We start from the raw sequence: 13,202 nt of genomic DNA on the forward strand, positions 1-13,202 counted from the left end.
TCTTTGTGGGCACAAATCGGATACAGCCCATACTGACCACCGGTGAGAACACTGACAGATCCTTGACTTATCAGTTTGAAGAAGACTTCCTGTTCTAGGCTCTTCACCAACTGACTGCAATCGTCCACAGCGCGTTCCATCTTGGCCCCAGCAGCTCTCGCGTCAATAGCATGCCTGAACAATGCGTCAATTCAGGGCCCCAATCTGCCAAGCAAAACTCTGGCCACAGGTGAAGCAAATGCGCCGTGTTCTCGACACAGCACAATCTCAACCCCCACCCCGTCCATCCCCCAATGGAATTCCTGCCTCATCCCACACTAGCTGTCAGAATGAGGCCTCAAAAACCGTAATACAATAAATTACACAAATAACTGATGGTAACATCAACGCCGAACACATAACATACTAACTGACTATATGCTGGTTTACGTTAAGAGACAAGCGCCTGGTATTTCCTTGCGGAAAGAAAAGTTTTTAGCTAAACAGTAACCGGGATTAAAAACCGAACAATCGGAAAGGCTTTTTAAATCATGGTATCCGTTCTCCCGTCTGCTTCTCGTATTTCCTAATGTAGTTCATGGGGAATCATCAGTCTTTTGACTTGTTTGATGCTGCGCCCCAAGAATTTCTGTCTTGTGCCATCCTCTTCCTCTCAGAGTAGCCCTCGAACCTACACCCTCAATTATTTGCTAACTATAGTCCTGTCTCTTTCCTCCTCTACAGTTCTTACCCTCTACAGCTCACTCAGGACCGTGGAAGTTATTCCGTGATACAACTTGCTCCTTCTTCTTGTCAGTGAGTTCCATCTATTTCATTCCTCTCCAGTTCTCCAGAGACTATTATTTTCAAAATTCTTCTGTATCACCAAATCTATAATATTTCGATTCTTTTCTGTTCTGGTTTGACCACAACCCTTGTCTCAATACCATACAATGTTACGCTACAAATGTACAATCTCAGAAATGTCCTCCTCAAATAAAAAACTATCTTTGATACTGGTAGGCTTCTCTTTGCCTTGAATGCCCTTATCTCCAGTGCTAGTCTGTTTGCTCCGTCCATCATTGGTTATTTTGCTGCCTAGGTACTAGACTTCCTTAATTTCATCTACTTCGTGATCAGAAATTCTAATGTTAAGTTTCTCGCTTTTCTTATTCCTGCTACTTCTTATTACTTTCGTCTTTCTTCGATTTACTCTCAATAGATGTCCTGCACTCACTGGACTGTTCATTCCATTCAACAGATCCTATTATTCTCTTTCATTTTCACTAAGGATAACAACATCGCCGGCCGAAGTGGCCGTGCGGTTAAAGGCGCTGCAGTCTGGAACCGCAAGACCGCTACGGTCGCAGGTTCGAATCCTGCCTCGGGCATGGATGTTTGTGATGTCCTTAGGTTAGTTAGGTTTACCTAGTTCTAAGTTCTAGGGGACTAATGACCTCAGCAGTTGAGTCCCATAGTGCTCAGAGCCATTTTGATAACAACATCATCAGCGAATCCTATCACTCATATCCTTTCATGCTGAATTTTAATCCCACTCTTTAACCTTTCTTTTATTTCCGTCATGCGTTCTTCAGTGTACAGACTGAATAATAGGGCCGAAAGACTATATCCCTGTCTTATAGCCATTTTAATCCAAACACGTCGTTCTTGATCTTTCACTCATATTATTCCTTCTAAGTTCATGTATAAACTGTATTGTATACTATCCTTCTACCCTACCGCTTATCCCTATTTTTCTCAAAATTTTTAACATTTTGCGCCTTTTTACATTCTCGAATGCTTTTTCCAGGTTGACGTATCCTATGAAAGTGTCTTGATTTTTTCAGTCTTGCTTCCACTATCAACCGCAATCCAGAACGATACTTGCACTCTGCAGTGGTGTGTGCGCTGATATGAAACTTCCCGAGAGATTAAAACTGTATGCCAGACCGAGACTCGGACCCGGGACCTTTGTCTTTTGCGGGCAAGTGCTCTACCATCTCAGCTACCCAAGCACGACTGATACCCCCTCCTCACAGCTTCAGTTCTGCCAGTACTTCGTCTCCTACCTTCCAAACTTCACAGAAGCTCTCCTGCGAACCTCGCAGGAGAGATTTCTTTCAGGAGTGCTAGTTCTAGACCGACCACAAATCAGCCTTTGGGGAGTTATTTTGAAATGCAGACTTAATTTCTCCGATATGTCCTTATGCATCTAATGCGTAACTGTGTTAAATACATACGTTAACCTCCACGTTATGGCTCACTCTCTCGGAGAACAAGGGGGCTGGGGTATCTGCATGGTGGCAGAAGGCCCGATTCTCGATCCAAAAACGAACTCCTTATGGGCTCTGGAAGTAAATGTCGTTACATTGTTAGAAACTAACAATGGCAAGGATCAAAGGTAACCTAAACTCGGTTGAACCAGTATATCACAATTTATATCGTCGCTGATCTGGAACGAAACAACCAAGAAAACCTTCAGAAGGCATGTACATATATCAATGTGTACTTTATTCTCACCCACGATCTGGGGAATGGAAACGTAAGACAATGGATGAGTGCTAGAAGCTAGTAACTGCAGTTGACGACTGGTGCCTTCTGGTACATACAGCAGGTCTGCTCATAGTCTACGCGTGTCACCAGTGGTGTCACCTATTGCTGAGGAGGAAATTACTCATCAATAATGAATAAAAACAGCATTGGCAATCACGACTGATTATTTTTATTTGACTAATACATATTGTTGTTGTTCATAACAAGACTTCAAATTTATTAACATACAGGGTGTCCCAGCTATCTTGTCCACCCAAAATATCTCTGGAACAATAACAGCTATTGGAAAACGACTTTCACCGGTATCAATGTAGCGCTGGGGCCCATGAATGTACATATTTGGAAACATTCTAAAACGAAAGCATATGTGTTTTTTAACACAAACTTATGTTTTCTTAAATGGACCTCCTATATTTTTTCTTCAGCAATCCATAGCATGACAAAGCACATACACAATGGCGTTGATTGCATCGCAATATTCCCATTACATCCCGAGATATTGAGACGCGAAGTTGACGCTTGAAACACCCGACATGCGCTGCTAGCGCACGTCCTGAGCCTCAAGCGTGAACCCCATGCTGCCCGTAATCGCGATGTGATTGACATGTGTAATCACACCTCCATACTTATCAAGAGGTCCGAAACGAATAACACGGTCATCGCGATTACGGGCAGCATGGGGTTCACGCCTGAGCCTCATCATCTCAAAAGAAATACTAGAATTTTCAATCAGACAACGGATTCAAGTTGAAACTCATATCATGTGCATTGCATATGGGGAACAAACATTTGATCAATGAATTTATTGTAATAATTTTGACTATCGACAACCAGTATCTAATATATATTCAACATTTAACACAATAACTCAAGTATCATAGTTTGAAACTATTTCTACGTGTTCTGTCAGTGTAACGTATTGCTTACAACCTTTAGTGATTTGAAGCTGGTTATACATGTGAGTTCGATTCTTTAAAGAATTGGTAGTGATCGAGAGGAGGGTGGGGGTGGAGGGTAAGGGAGACGGGGATAGAGGGAAAGGTGGAGGGGTGGATAGGGTTACTGGCTTCTAAGAAAAGAAATGTGAGGAGATAGAAAATTCCAGTTTGACTATTGTTCTACTGGGGAACTTTTATCACTGTTGTCATTGTAACTTGTATGTAATGGCAGTTTCATTGCACCACATTACATTTATAAATAGTACTGCAAAACAATAAAAATAATTACGAATATAAAATCTGAAAATGGGATTACTTTCGATATAGGCCATGTTGCTTTATTAAATCATGATATTTGGATGAATATGATACCTCACGGACGATGGGACAATTCACATCTATTTTCCTATGGTTAATGATTAACATAACAGTTTATTTTACTATGATAGTTTACTTTACTATGCTGATTTTTTGTCATTTGTCATGCAGAGATCCCTAACTTCTAGTTGCTTCATTATTTGTAAATGTGTTACTTGCACGCAATATATAGCTTATTAGCTCTCCTATACCGTTCGCTAATATTCCTAATAACATCTTGGCTTCTTGCAACTATTTATTTGTTGTTTATGGGAAGAAAGTAAAATCTACGAGTTAGGTAATGCGGACGACCTAGTTTGTGTCCATACTAAACCATCCAAATGGTTCAAATGACTCTGAGCACTCCCTTAGAACTTAGCACTACTTAAACCTAACTAACCTAAGGACATCACACACATCCATGCCCGAGTCAGGATTCGAAACTGAGACCGTAGCGGTCGCGCGGTTCCAGACTAAAGGGCCTAGAATGTCTCGGCCACAGCGGCCGGCGTTAAACCACCCGTAACTAATGTTATTTCACGGTTCCGTTGAACCACTGCAGTATGTTCCTGAGCCGATAGAATGATCAAAACCACCACTCTCCCGCTCCGTGGGTCTGTTCACAGACAGGAACAGTTTCACAGTAAAAGTTTCTAAGATTTTGCACAGGGAACCCTGCCTCTCGAATGTCACCCGCCAGTAGAGAACTTTGATTCTGATAGCGATTCTCACGTAACATATTCGTGTAGTCGGACGGACAGATATTCCTTATCAGTAATGTTGCATCCGACGAGATTCGGCGAGTCTCAACGTCTCCGTATGAGGTTCACATTTCATTTGGTTGTATAAGCAGCTCTGGTAGATAGATCCTCAGTGCCTTACTGGTACACAACCTGCAGTGCTGTATGCACTTCACTGTGCCGACAACTAGTGTCTGAATCGTCAGATCTGTCTCCACAAACAGGTCAATCACTTACACCCTACTGTTAATGACAGTGATAATTAATAACTAGTATATACCAAAGAATGTAGCCTTTCAGGTATATGACTTTTAATGTGGAACTGTCTGAGAGCTCATTAATTTCTGATTACTGAGCGATCTAACATATTTAAAAAAGTAGGATAATACGATTATTGATAGTGTTATATAGATTTATATACAGTGTAGTATTCACATAAGAAAAGCATCTTCTTTCAACAATAATTTTGGTAATTACCATCATACTACTTGACAGCATAACAATACTTGCTGACCTCAACAGAATGAACTATCATGGTTTTATGTTGGCATAAAAATTATAAATGTATGGACTTCCACACTCACAAACCGTAAACATAATAGATTTCTGGGTGTGATGTCGCGTCATATTTTAATATCATTACTATTGAAAATAAGCGCCTTTTCAGCCGCAGTTGCAGAAACCTTCCTCTGGTTGCAATGGTGCAGTGTGTTGTCGAACGCCTACTTACATTTCGTCATTACTCCTCTACTCCTCGTCATGACATTACAATTAAAACGAAATGATGATATGATTGATTTCCTATAGTTGAAGGAGTGGGAGAGTTCGTTAGATTGCTCTGCCATGACGGAAGGAGTGGCGGATTGCTGTTGTCTGTTGTCCCATTCAGTATGAGCTAAGATTTCCATCAGAAGTAATTTATGCTAGCAAAACATGTAACTGAGGCTCCGAATTTAGAAATAATTGATGACCAAGAAATGCAGCTACTGGCTGTAACATATTTCACTGTAATATGGGTACTCTGAGAATTATTTATTTAATATTCATGTTTAGTTCCATGACAGTGAAAATATAAACGAACTAGTGATCAAATTACAACACAGTACCATAAATTAATAACGCGATGACACTGAATAAACAGAAGATAACTGAGGCATCACACACTTGATGCAGTTGTGCAAGGAGAATCAGCAAAATGCCATTCATTTTTCTCATGTACTCTGTTGTTAGTTTCTTAATATATTTAAAAGCTTCAAATGTTCTCTTACTTTGGGTAAGAGTTAAACCTTTTACCAATTGTTTTCGCACCTATTCGATTTCGGACACCCGTTTCGTATACATATCTACAGTGACCTCGGAAATATGGCTACAAGAGCGGGTACTGTGAATAAACATCAGTGCTTCAGAAATGATACAACATACAACGCACCCTGCTTACAGACGAAGGTTGTGGAAACAACAGAAGCTCTTCATGACTCAAAAATCAAAATATCACTTCAGGTCAATATGAGGTAGCAGGGGACATCAGGACTGCTTGTGGGGACCTCGAACAACACTTTATCACATATCAAATCTCAGCAGGTATCTGGAAACATACAACCTTTAATAAGCTCATATCTGGCTGGATGTGTGTTACTATTGGAGCGTAATATTATGTTCTGTAACTGTTTTGGAAATACAGGGAAGAGTACGAGGATTAAACATGTATACTCCTAAAAATTTACTCCTCTCCAATAGCACCCTTAAAACAGTCAGGCTTCACATTTCTATCCCACGAAAGGTGCCTAATCAGCCTTGGTTTATAGTGTGACATTATGAAACTGTTGAGATTTAGACTTCATATCTGAGCCGTGTTGCACATCGCGGTGGTCAGGAACCAATTCTCATTTCCATTACAAAAATCTGTACATTTCTTTCACAACCGGTATTATAAACAGTGACAACACTTTTCGGTGGGGCGTGGTCGTTCTGTCGTTCTTTCGTCTCCATACTCTCTCTTAGTCATTTTCATCGAACAGTTCACCTACGTTTATATTTCTTCCGTCCGACATCACTTCACTCTTCATTAGTAGATACACGCTAGGCGGTGTAAAGCAGCGTTGATGAAACCACCGTTAGTACCTACCACACAGAGGCCGCGTAACTCAAGTTGCAAATCACTTCCTGTAAGTTCACTTTCACAAATTTCGGGAGGTAGGAGAATGCAGTTTAATTGCACTAAATTTGAAAATTCTATTAACCTCTTTTTATTCATAAGGAAGTATATGAAATGGCTATCAAGTCCTTATTTACTTTGGTAATAATCTGTCATCCAAAGCTCGCTGTCTATCCAACTTATTTCACACGTAAAAGCAGCCAGGATTCCTGCAAGTCCGACCTGGTTAATTTTGTCATCTAACAGTCACTGACCCACCACTATTAGCGAGTTGAACATTCGGTAGTATCAGTGATCTATGTCAGAAGTGCTCGCCAAAGTATTCCATCAAGAACACGGAATATGCCACGCGGAATTGTCTCTACAACCAGAAGATCACACGCTTATAAAGCTTCAACTAATTAATTCAGAAATATCCCCCTTTCATCAAAATGTTGGTAACTTAAGCCGTTTTAGTTACTACACGTTCTAAACACAATGAATTCCCTAGTTCTTAAGTTTACATACTATTTTCACGGAGACATCTAGCATGGTGTTACTCGGAAACAGGTTAGCTAGCGACTGTCTCAATGCTCCTCTCCTCTCTGCCTATCTAACTATCTGCAGGCGGGAACCGCTTAATTCTGATTGGCTGTTGATCTGAATGGCCAATCAGAACGATCCTTCCAGATTATTCTCCTGGCAAAACTTGCCTTAGCCAACCACTAATCAGCAGTCATTTACGACGTTACAATTTCAATTACTAAAATATTGTTTAATAAAATAGAACGAAATGCAAAATATTCTTTAAATTAATAGAGAAAATTTTTCCGCTTCAGACTTTTATTCTGACTGCTCTCTTACAAAAGCAAGCACACATCGACATACGTCATCATCATCGTGGTTTCAACAGAATTTTCCCACAATTCAATTTTATAAGGTTTTACATAAAATGACATTAAGTTGTAACATATGTCCCGCATACACTCTCTCATTCATTTCCATGTATTCACACAAAAAATAATAAGCAAATAATTTTGAATAATTTTCATCCTACATAATGTAGAGTAATCAAAGTTTTGATTTTATATACTGTGAGCTTTGTTATGACTTTAGATTATAATAAAAGACATTTGCTTATCGTTCCTAATTGAGTTTTGAAACATAAGTGTCGGTTTTAGGACATTTGAGTCATTTTCTGAATCTCCGTAACTATAATAGATAAAAATCTGAAATTCTGAAAGGATCCCTTCCTTAACAACAAAAGATTGCGTACCAAGTTTGAACAAAATCTAATGATAATTACTATGGTTCATTTAGATTCGTAGGGGGTATGAATTTTCATACTGACTAAATGTTACCTCAGACCGTTCTCGCGGCTGGTAACGTCAGCTGCGCTGTGAGTCAGAGCGAGGGAAAAAGCATAGCCATCCTGAAGCCATTGTGCTATACGGCTGCGTGCCTTACTGCATCGAATGTTACCTCGTAATAACTTGCTACGTTACAACTTGCTGTACAAATATTTTAGTATGTTTTTAGCATCTGCTCCATCATTTGCAGTCAACTGAGAGGCTTATTTCCGTATATGTTGCAGCATGAGGGGTGTGTGGTGTTAGGCTTTCTTGGTGCTGCTGGTGGTGGTGACCCACGGTCAAGACGACCTCCGGCTTGCGGAGGATCGACACAGCTACCACAGGGTCGGCGTCACTGTCTACCACGATGATGAGGGGCGAGTCACCTACTGGTTGTCTTTTTGCAAAGCTAAAGCTATGCTATTTTCTGCTGGATAGTAGACTTAACGAATATAGGTACTGAATTTGCGCCAAACAACTGTAACTGTTGTGAACGTCGCTCTAAGTTAAACACTGCTGAAGGTAATATTTCTTCAGTTGTGTTTCAGGAAATAAAGTGTCAGAACGATAACAGTCCACTAGAGAGCTATTGAGATAAAGAGAATCCTTAAAGTTTTAACCAAAGCCGTCACAGCACTACCACATAACTGGGTTTTTTACGAATCCACAACATGCATCAAATCTATAGAACTCTAGATTTTGTGGTTAGCACACGTGACTCGCATTCAGAAGGGCAACAGTTAAAATACGCGTCCGACCATCCTGACTTAAAAGTTCCGTGATTTCCCTAAATTGCTCCAGGCCAGACGCAGCCGATTTCCTTCCTGAAACAATCCAACTTTGTGCCCCGTCTCAAATAACCACGATGTACAGTCGTGCTCAAAAGTATCCGAACGACCGGAATTGCATTTCGCCTGATTCGCATGCAACCAGCATAATGCAGCTGTCTAGCAGCTTCTCTACTAGCTCCTTGGTACAGTCGTTTGACTATTGAAAATGGCTCCAATAAGTCACCACTAGAAAACTCGGCTCTGTATCGCAATAACTCAAGATGCAAAGTAATACCAAGAAACTACAAATATTAGGGAACACCTTATCACAGATAAGACTGTCGTTAAGTCTTGTAAGCTCTCAGTTATTGCAATAAATGACATACCTGAAATGTTACCACTCTCATTATTACGTTAGATAGGTAATGCACCTAGTAAGTTCGTCGTATTCACGACTTCCTCTTCAAAGTAACATACAGTACTTGCTATTTAACGCAAAATGACTTTAAAAATTTAAGTTATTAACGAGCAGCTAGATGAGAATATGTATGAACTTCAAATGACACAACTAAACGTCTCGTTCTGCATATGGATTCAAACCCAGGTCATGCAGACTAAGATTTCGTGACTGACGGAAACTAACAGTCATTCCTGACTAGGCATACAGAGAGTGATATACCTCGATTTTAGACAGCGTCAGTTAGCAAATATCAACTTTAAATTACATAACGTAAACATGTTTAACGGACGCGAATTCCTACCGAGCATCTATTGTGCCTGTTAACGAACTACGAGAGATGTTAAAAATTGCTTCTTCACAGGTAACGAACTTAAAATGCCGTGAGGTACAGCTTGTGTGTGAGGCAGGGATTCGAACCCAGAATCTAATCGGATTGTTATCGAAGCACAATCAACTGTGAGATATCGGATTTTTTCGGCAGTAGCTAGATGTTTTAACTGAAATGACGAGACGAAACATTAATTTTTTGCTTCCCAGAACTCCAACCTGGAACCTATCGCTGTTATATTCTAGAGAAAACGAACGTTAAATATGGGTTTGTTACATCAGCAGTGACATGTGAGCATGTTTGAACTAGAAATAATATGAAGAAGAGTTCAGTGCTGACTGGGAATCGAACCCCACATATACCGTTGTTGACTACACACAAAGAGACGATAGCTACCGAATTTTCCTCCACCAGCAGCATGGAATAACATACTTGAACTTACAGTGATCTCTCAAATAGTTCTGTGTCTCACTGGGAGTCAAAACTGTCAGATATCGTTAGCGTTAACAACGAATGAAAATTCATTAAAAATCAAAATTATTATCCACCAGCAGACAGGTAATCTCATGCTAGAGCCTGATAATACATAATGAAAACTTTAGTGCCGGGCCAGAATTCGAACCCATTCACGCGCAATATGTGGAGATGTTGAGGAATCTGCAGTTTTGAACAAAATGGTTCAAATGGCTCTGAGCACTATGGGACTCAACTTCTGAGGTCATTAGTCCCCTAGAACTTAGAACTAGTCAAACCTAACTAACCTAAGGACATCACACACATCCATGCCCGAGGCAGGATTCGAACCTGCGACCGTAGTGGTTACGCGGTTCCAGACTGAAGCGCCTAGAACCGCACGGCCACACCGTCCGGCACAACCAATTTTATCGACATACACAAGCTCAAATAAAAGATGGAAAAAATGTCCTGTGACCCTGCATAGCGTTAGTTTCGTCACTAGAAATAAATAACTAGTATAAGAAAGGTTACTGGTGATAGAGTTCCCACATTTCGCCACTCCTGACTTTATTGTGGTTCAACCTTACGTTTACTTGGTAGAGAAGGAATATCATGTTTAATGTGAATGTCAGACCACAGTGCCATTATACCTTCTTCACTGGGCGTAGCCAGAATAGATTAGAATCGGTCTCTCCCTATTAAAAGCCATTGGCAGAAGCTGGAATCGAACCCAGACCATCATCGTAGGAACCTAGCACCAATCCAACAGACCACCAACGCCTCTGTTGTATGACCCATTTTCTATCATAACACCGTTGCGGCACACTCGATAAGAATTCTGACACACAGGCTCCCTGTAGCGGTTTCCAGCATGATCAGTACACTCATTTACTTGGTTGACCGAATCGCCATGAACTAGCTGCCCCGGCTACCCAGTGCATACATTCGACTCTATTTTGTAATCACCGATACAAAATCACGTAACTGCCACCTACACAGCACTTCCAACAGTGTAGGATGCAGAAATTTAAATAGGGAGTGTTCCTTTCCAGTTGAGCTACTCTATTGCGCTATCTGTTTGTTGAAAACGTCCTGCAGTGCAAAAGAAAAGCTGTAACTGTGTGTCTCTCAGAAGTCTAGATCCGGCCATATGGATTATCTCACAGCACTGTGGAATGCGAAAGTTCTGGGGGAACTGTTCTTGACTTCTGGAGACGCTCATGCTAGATGACAGCTAGTAGCGTCTCGGTAAGTGTCGCGCACCGTAGCTAAGACGCCGCGAGTTCTATTGCATTCGCTGCTACATTTTTTTACAACGCAATTCTGCTGTCTACTGAAGTTACCAATTTATTGGAACTTTGAACAAATTTCCCTTCACTTCTCAACCCAAAATAGCCGCATGTGGAAAAAGGGCTAATTTCTGCGACATTTTGTTCTTTTCAGGTTTAATAGACGGCCAGGCAGCAGATGCATCTCGAAGCTTTTGTATTGTGTATGGGGAGAGCGCATCGTGCCAAAATAGAAAAGTATTTTCTACATTAGCTGTCGTCTGGAAGTGGCATTTTATTCTACTTCAAACCTTGTTTGACAACTTTAACCAAGAACAAGTTTTCTACATGCATGTACATCACACACATCCATGCCCGAGACAGAATTCGAAACTGCGACCGTATCGGTCGCGCGGTTCCAGACTGTAGCGCCTAGAACCGCTCGGTCACTCCCGCCGGCTTACACTTAGTCGCTGACCATAAATTCTAGCTCAGAGTGACACCAGTTTAAGTAACCTAATGTAGCGAAGACTGTTCCCAGTGCTCCTTCTCACCGGTAAATCTGCATTTCACTCTTTGGGCTCCATAAGTACACTGTAACATTGATTTCTGTGTGTATGCAATGCATACGGAATGTAGAATTTAGTGGTGCTCTCTCTTCCACTTCTGTATACAATATGCCTGACTTAAAGAGGCCCTTCATCATTACAAGCCCTGGGCGTTGCAACATCATACTTACAGCAGTAATGTGTTTATAGTGACAACCTCACTGTTCGTTTGACCTGGTTTTGTAATCATTTAAATAAAACAACATGTCCTTCCAGTGGGAGACATTTCGTCCCCCTTTTCCTCGTGTGAAATTTGTCAGTAAGCTTTTTGCCTTGCAGCCAGCGAAATGCGGCAGAGTACGGCCGGTAAACGATTCACAAACCACGATTTAGTGCCATTAAGACGATTTCTTTAAACATTGGCGTAACTAAAGGAATTTAGTTTCTTCTTAAATCGTCTTATGCAGCAACGTTCACAGATATCTCAAATAGGAAAAGCTCTTTATCCAGGTACGAAGGGTGTAAAACAAACTTCCCACAGTTTGTGTCAGGTTGATCTTTTCGTCTGATAGTACTGCGTAAGTATTTTGTCTAAGAGGTACCACAAGTAGTGTCCCTGTAGCTGTGGGAATCATTGGTTGAAAACGACTTTAAAACCAGTGGGTACAGCACTGCTAAATATTCAAAATGATTATCAACCTACGTCTGAGTTCATCCACAAAGTGAAGCGTATTTATAATATTGAAGCTAGACTGTGTATCCTTGTCTTCCTTGAGTGGGCATCGGAAGGCATTTACACACACTTATACGAGGGTAATCCCAAAAGTAAGGTCTCCTAAGGGACACGCATGTGCCAACTCAGGCACAAATGAGAGATCCTTAATTTTAATGCTAAGCAGAGACCACAGAAGTAGCTGCATAGTGGCAAAGTGGTAAAGAGCAAGAGAACGAATACGAAGGTCTCAGGTTCAATCCCTCGTTAGACCCACGATTTATATGTGCCATTTTGCACTTATTTCGCGTCAGGCAGTGTTCGTTGATGTGAAAAATGTCGAGTTGCACTGTGGTCCGAAAACCACCTTAAACTGTAGGTTCCCCTATTAACTGGCTAGGTAAGTTAACTCAAAGGTCGGAGGAAAGCAACGGCATACCACCTCCAACAAGACCGTGCCTATTAAAGCACTGTGGTGTTCAAACCACTCTTCCGACTGATAACTGCTTTACTTTCTATGGGTTCCAAAGTTAATGATCTTCGGGTTATGAAGATTTTTGTGCTTTCATGCTGTAGCTTTGATACCAGCAAACGTAAGTAACCGGCC

The sequence above is a fragment of the Schistocerca nitens genome, chromosome 4, assembly GCF_023898315.1.
Source record: "Schistocerca nitens isolate TAMUIC-IGC-003100 chromosome 4, iqSchNite1.1, whole genome shotgun sequence".
Taxonomy (NCBI): domain Eukaryota; kingdom Metazoa; phylum Arthropoda; class Insecta; order Orthoptera; family Acrididae; genus Schistocerca; species Schistocerca nitens.